The sequence below is a fragment of the Alligator sinensis genome, unplaced genomic scaffold, assembly GCF_000455745.1.
Source record: "Alligator sinensis unplaced genomic scaffold, ASM45574v1 scaffold579_1, whole genome shotgun sequence".
Lineage (NCBI taxonomy): Eukaryota > Metazoa > Chordata > Crocodylia > Alligatoridae > Alligator > Alligator sinensis.
In genome coordinates this window covers 1,022,846-1,029,056 of record NW_005842023.1, presented here as the reverse complement: position 1 = coordinate 1,029,056, position 6,211 = coordinate 1,022,846, and the positions used below count along the sequence as shown (strand labels likewise).

At 49.6% G+C, this 6,211-nt stretch overlaps 1 protein-coding gene across 7 annotated transcripts in view; it reads left to right on the top strand.

Moving 5' to 3' along the window:
• Positions 1-6,211, top strand: part of RIPK1 (receptor interacting serine/threonine kinase 1) — a 59,758-nt gene that overhangs the window by 10,081 nt on the left and 43,466 nt on the right. For 3 of the 7 annotated variants that reach the window (XM_025202393.1, XM_025202397.1, XM_014519270.2), the window contains exon 1: positions 50-196. The exons of 2 other annotated variants lie outside the window; for them this stretch is intronic. The gene's annotated coding sequence lies outside the window, so the exon portion shown is untranslated. Of the gene's footprint in view, positions 1-49; positions 197-1,015; positions 1,191-2,166; positions 2,281-6,211 lie in introns of those variants that run through there. 2 more of the 7 variants (XM_025202394.1, XM_025202395.1) reach the window with 2 other exon arrangements.

Here is a 6,211-nt window from a genome sequence, read left to right as displayed (position 1 = left end):
GACGCCCCCGCGCGGGGGGGGTGGTGGGGTGGGGGGTGTGTTGCCCTGCTGCTGCCGCCGCCGCCCCCTGGGCAAAGGAGGGGGCTGGGGTTGGGGCACGGGGGTGAGGAGAGGCAGAGGGAACTGGGCTGATTCAGTCTGGAGCTGGGGACAGCCATCCAAGAAGCCCAAGACTGAATGGATTCAGTCTTTGCAGGTTAGTCTAGCCTGCAGAGCTTGATCCGCCAAGCAAGTAGATAGACGTTCAGTTTTGATCCCAGACATGCAGGCACAGGCCTGCAGTGGCTCAGGCTAGAAGCCTGGTGGGATGGGGGGGCTAGAGCAAGCCCTCCCTTCCCTTTCATAGTGCTGAGATGAGGGGGTGGCCTGAGTATGTTTGGGGAGGGGTTTAAACCACCAGGCTGGCCTGCAGGGACCCGAGCTGGGATGTACCTGGAGGCTGGAAGCAGCCTTTGCCAGGCTTTTGGGGGGCTGGGGAACATGGTCAGACCCTGGCCCCTGACTAGATGCCAGCTGAGCATGGTGGCCCCCTGAGGCAAAGGCAGCAGGAAGGGAATTTATTACACCTGCCATTCCCCCTCCCTCCAGGGTCTGCCTGGCCAAGGGCAACCAGCAGACACAGTTGCCAGGGCTGGCAGAGGGTCCCCCAGTGGGAGAGGGGAGGGAGGGGAGAAATAAACCCTCTCCCTGTCTCCTTCACTCCATGCTGGGCAGGCCTCTGGCCACAGCCCTGCCCCTGCTTCAGCTAGAGAGCAGTGACAGGGCATCTTGCTTTCTGGAGCAGACAACACAGCCCAGCCCAGGGCTGCAGAGCATGCTGGGGGACTCTGGTTTAGCTTAAACCAGGAAAGGGTCTGGGACAAAAGCTCCATAAACCAATTTGACCTCAATCAGTTAAAGTCTGATACTACATTCAATCAGGTTTATCTTAGATCAGTTTCAGCCATTTTGAAACTGGTTTATGTGCACTGAACTTCTGTTCTGTTACAGGTTTAAACCAGTTTCTGATCATTTAAACTGGTTGATGTGCAACTTTTGTCCCTAGCCAAGAAGAGTGAGGGGGGAGTTGGCAGCAGCTTTTCACTCCTTGAGGGGGGGCTCCCAAAAGGATGGAACTGGACTTGTCTCAGGGGTGGGGCAGATGACAAGATAAGGAGTAATGGTATCAAGTGGCAGCAAGAGAAATGGAGGTGAGATATTAGGAAAAGCTCTCTCACTAGGGGGTTAGAAAAGCACTGGAACAGGTTACCCAGAGGTGGTTTGGATGAAAAGCAACCAGTTAGATCATAGAAAATTAGGGTTGGAAGGGACCTCAGGAGACCATGTAGTCCATCCTTCAAGGGTTTAAGGCCTGGCTCAACAAAGCCTTGGCTCAGATGAGATAGTTGGGGATGGCCCTGCTGTGAGCAGGGGGTTGTACTCACTAGATCAGCATTTCTCAACCTGTAGGTTGCAACCCAAAAGTGGGTCGGAAGAATATATGAATGGGTCACGAGCAAACTTTAAAAAATGATTCTCCTTTAAAAGGAGAAAAATGTGGGGAACCATGGGTTTTCCCTTGCTTCTGCCAACCTGAGAGGGACTGCTTGGGGCACCCTCTGCCCCACACACTGGGGGGGCTGGGGCATGGAGGCAGGGGGTAGTGGATTGGGAGTGAGGGGTACTGAGTTGGGACTGGCCAGTGTTTACAAATGGGTCCTGGTACAAAAAAGATTGAGAACCACTGCAGTAGATAACCTCCTGAGATCCCTTCCAGCCCTAATTTTCTATGATTCTTTCTATGAGTTCCTCACTGGAAGGCACAGGCAAAGAAGGTTCTTTGGGTAAATCACTATATTTTATTAGACCAACCCAAATAGTTGGAAAAAATCTTTTTTGCACGCTTTTAGGTAGAAATACCATTCATCAGGCTGAGGAAACATCTGCAGTTGGTCTGTGCTCTTCCTGGATGAAACAGTAAAAAAAGCCAAAAGCCAGCATGCAAGTGAGAAAGCCAGTCAGTGAAAATGTAAATTGAGGCAGTCAGGGGCAGGTGGGGGGGGAGGGAAGTGGGTTGAATATAGCTGGTAAGGTGGTAGAGAGGTTACCTGGGGAGATGTTAGACAGGTTATAATGTGTCATAAATCCAATGTCTATATTTAGTCCATGATTTTTTGTATCTATTAGGCAGGAGGCTAGAGCTGAATCTGAGCCCTCCAGCTCCAACCCCAGCTTCATGCAACATCCCAGCCCTCTAGTTTTCAACAGCAAGTGATGTGAAAACCCACACTGAATCCCAAATTAAGTTTAAGGCCTTGAAATCCCCCACCCTCTGTTTCCTAGTGTTAGGTTGATGTAGCCCAGGGGTAGGCAAAATGTGGCTCGGGGACCGGATGTGGCCCACCAGGCCATTCTATCCGGCCTGCGGGCCCCCTCAAAAATTTAGAAAATTAACATTAATCTGCCCTGGGCTGCCTGTCATGCGGCCCTCGATGGCTTGGCAAAACTCAGTAAGTGGCCCTCTGCCCAAAATAATTGCCTGCCCCTGATGTAGCCGTTGATGGTCCAGCCAGAAGCCAGGGTTTCGTAGGGCGATAACCTTTTTATGGGATCAACTGTATAATTGGGATAGAATCAAACAACCGTTTGGATACAAGATGTTCTTCATCAGTGATGGGAAGGATTTCACTGTTGGATCCCATGCTGGACAGGCTAGGATGTGCCAAGTGAAATCTTATTGATATGATAGGGAGAAGATACTTGCAAAGATAAGGCACCACTGTCCTATGTCATGTTCACTCTGCAGCCCACAGGCCAGATGAGCAGTGCCAAGTCTGTCCACAGGCCCAGTCCAGTGTGCAGTGTTGGCCCAGCCTGAGCCCAATCCAGCTGTACTGAAACGGCCCTGCCAGGGTTAGTCCAGCTGCACAGAGCCAGGGCCTGACATAGCCACATAGGAACAGCCTGCCTGGGACCTGATGCAGCCACTCAGCTACAGCCTGTCCAGGTCACAGTCATGTTGCTACACTGGGCCTAGCCATGAGGTGCCAGTCCAGTCCAGCCATGTGGAGCTTGGAAATTTGGCAGCGGGAAGGCAGTGGCACTGTTAACTACTATTGTTCCTCCACTGCCAAGTTTCTGGACCCAGGGAGAGACCTGTGGCTATGGGTTGAGCGGCCCTGGCATTGGAAAAGGTGAGATCAGATGTAAAGGAAAGTGAAGGAGAAACAGATTAACTATAGTGTTAACAAACAACAAACCAGGTGTAAAGAAAGCCAGTCTGATATTGCCACAGATTACTGTTATTGTTCCAATTATAAGTCTACCTTCTTTCTTGCCCTTCAAAAGAATCATTTAAAAAGATACTACATACATCTCTGGGGTCTTGGTGTTTGTACTTGCAACATTTCTGTGCATACCATAAAAATACCAAGGCATGCAGCAATGTTTTCAGTGCAGTTACTTAAAATAATTTTAGTGTGTTTAATCCTTTGGCTCCTTTCCTTGAGCATGTGTCTGCGGCACGCAGTTTGTGGCACCTCAGACTGCTCTGAGGTGCCACAAACTGCACATGTGTGCTTATTATCAGGTTGCACCCTTAGAGGCTAACATCATAATAATAATAATAATAATAATAATAATAATAATAATGATGCATGCTAACTTTATCCATGCAATCGCAAGAACTTCATGTGCCTACTGATTATTTGATTTTCCTGTACGATTTTGTAAAGTAGCATGCAGGAGCTTGATCTGATGCTGACTTGTATTTGTGGGGGTAGGTGTGGGGGGTGGGATTTCCCTAAAATTTGACCTCATGTTTTCAGGTTACTTATAATCAGAACAATGCAGTGCTCCTTGTGCTAGTGACACCTTAAATGTGCCTCAAATGCTGTCATGTCCATGTTCTGAAGTATGGTAGATCATTTGTGCCGTGCCAAAGTTTTGCTTCCTTGGTTTGAATTTCAATCTCATGTGAGACAACCAACACAAGAGCCAAGATTTGCCTTTACCAGGCACCCTTTGGGAGTAGGCTTACTTGGTGCAAGACACCAGACAACCTCCATGCTCATAACAAGAGGTTCTTAGTAGGGCTGTGTGAAGCTTCAGGGAGATTTGATTCAGAGGAGATTCGGCCCAATTCGGCAGCCAAATCCGAATCAAATCAGGAGACCAATAAAAGGTCTAAATTGATTCAAAGCTCTCCAAATCAATTTGGAAAAGATTCAGAGAGCTTTGGAGAGTCTGGCAGTCCCCACTTGCTGCCACAGGGAGCTGGACCTGGACTCCGTGCAAGCAAGTAGGGGGGTGAGGGAGGGGCACTGGAGGAAGGAGGAGGGGACCATGGGGGACCTCCATCAGGCCCCATCCCCTGCCTGCTCCTCCAACCCCCCCTGGGCAGGGCAGGGCAGCCATTAAACAGGGCTGGGAGAATGGGCAGGGGATGGGGGCTCATGGCAGAGCCACCCCCATGCAGCACAGGGCAGTGGGGTGCAGCAGGGATCACCCCCCCCAGCATGGCAGGATCCAGTGAGTGCAGGGCTTAAAGAGCCGGGATGATGGGGCCAGGCAGGGCATGGGAACAAATCTCCAAATCAAACAGGCCAATTCAGCAGCGGCTGAATTTCCGAATCAGATTTGGCCAAATTGATTTGGGACTGATTCGAATCGCCGAGCTAAATCACTGTCCCCTGAATCAGCGAAATCCTGTGCAAAGCAGCTAGTATTTGCTTCCGATTCGGCCTAGTTCTTAGTATGAGAGTTAGTTATACTTAAACAAGGCAGTTGGTTCTGCCACCCTTTGTGTTAGTGATTCTCAGTTTTTTTTGTTTTGTTTTGTTTTGTTTTGTTTTTTAAGACTTGAGGCACCCCTAAGAAAATGCCAGCTCTTAGTTTTGCAAGGTTCTTTGGGTAGGTGTGATATCTTTTATTAGATGGAGTAGTTAGAAAGAAGTTTGCAAGCTTTCAGGCGTACACACCCTTCTCCAGGCATAGGGAGTCTCTGCTACAGCAGAGAACAGCAGAGACTCCCTATGCCTGAAGAAGGGCAATTGCACCCGAAAGCTTGAAAATAACTTTTTGCCAACTACTCAATTGGTCTAATAAAAGATATCACACCTACCCAAAGAACCTTGCCTGCCTATGTCCTTAGACCAACACAGCTACAAGCAAAAACCCAGCTCTTAGTTTTCACTCTTTTTTGCCTACAGAAAGAAAGAAGTTTTTCTGTTGCAAAAAAGCTCAGAAAGACCACAACTGTGAATTTCTATTTGAAACCTCTGGGCTTATCATGTGAATCATATTTGTAAGTATAAGTGAGACACTCCGAAACACCCTTGAAAGAATCTCAGGACACCGTAGGGTACCCGCATTGAGAATCACCGCTTTACAGGAAGGGCAGCACACAACATAATGCCTAACCTGGATACATACCATGCTGGGGAGGAAGGAGCAGGTTTTACTGTCCATACTAATTGAGAGCAGCCCTTCCTGAATTTAAGAATATAGTGGGACTAGGGTGACAGAACCAGTGTTAGGGGATTGCGCCTTGTTAGATTTCTTCTAAATCATCCCTCTACCCAGAATAATTACATCAATACAAAACCATGCATTAAAACAAGGCTCATCTGGGATCTTCAGTTGACAGCTGTGTTGCTCCTCTTGCCCACAGGATCTGAGACAGCTTTTTGTTTTAATTCAGGCATTGAATTAGATGTTTGCAATTTGCAAAAACAAGATGTGACAGGGGGCCTCCTGGGGCCCGACTCTGTGGCCCACCCACCTGTCACTGTGACAGGAAGCCCACTCAGGGCCGAGCTCTTCATGGCCCGCCCACCTGTCTCTGGGCAACCGCCCGCTTATCTCACCCACCACGCCTTTGATGATAATTGATTTGTATAATGTCAATTAAGCAGGAGGCTGCCCATTGTAGTGCCCCGATGCCAGGGGGCGCTCTGCGGCTCCGACCTCCCCTAATACCGCAGCCCAAGCCTTGCAGATGGCATCTCGGTGTTAACACTATCACCGGCCCCACACTGGGCCCCAGAATCATACCATATGACCCCACTATGATCTCTCCTGATCAGGCGGCCTCTCTGCCTGCATCAGAGCTACCTAGCCCCCCTGAAGCCTTGTTCCCCTCTCAGGTGTGGTTCCCCCAGAACCTTCGGCTACCTGGCCCTAGCCCACCTCCAGGCCAGCCCGGACCCCAGGCCTCTGGCTCTTGGGCGTC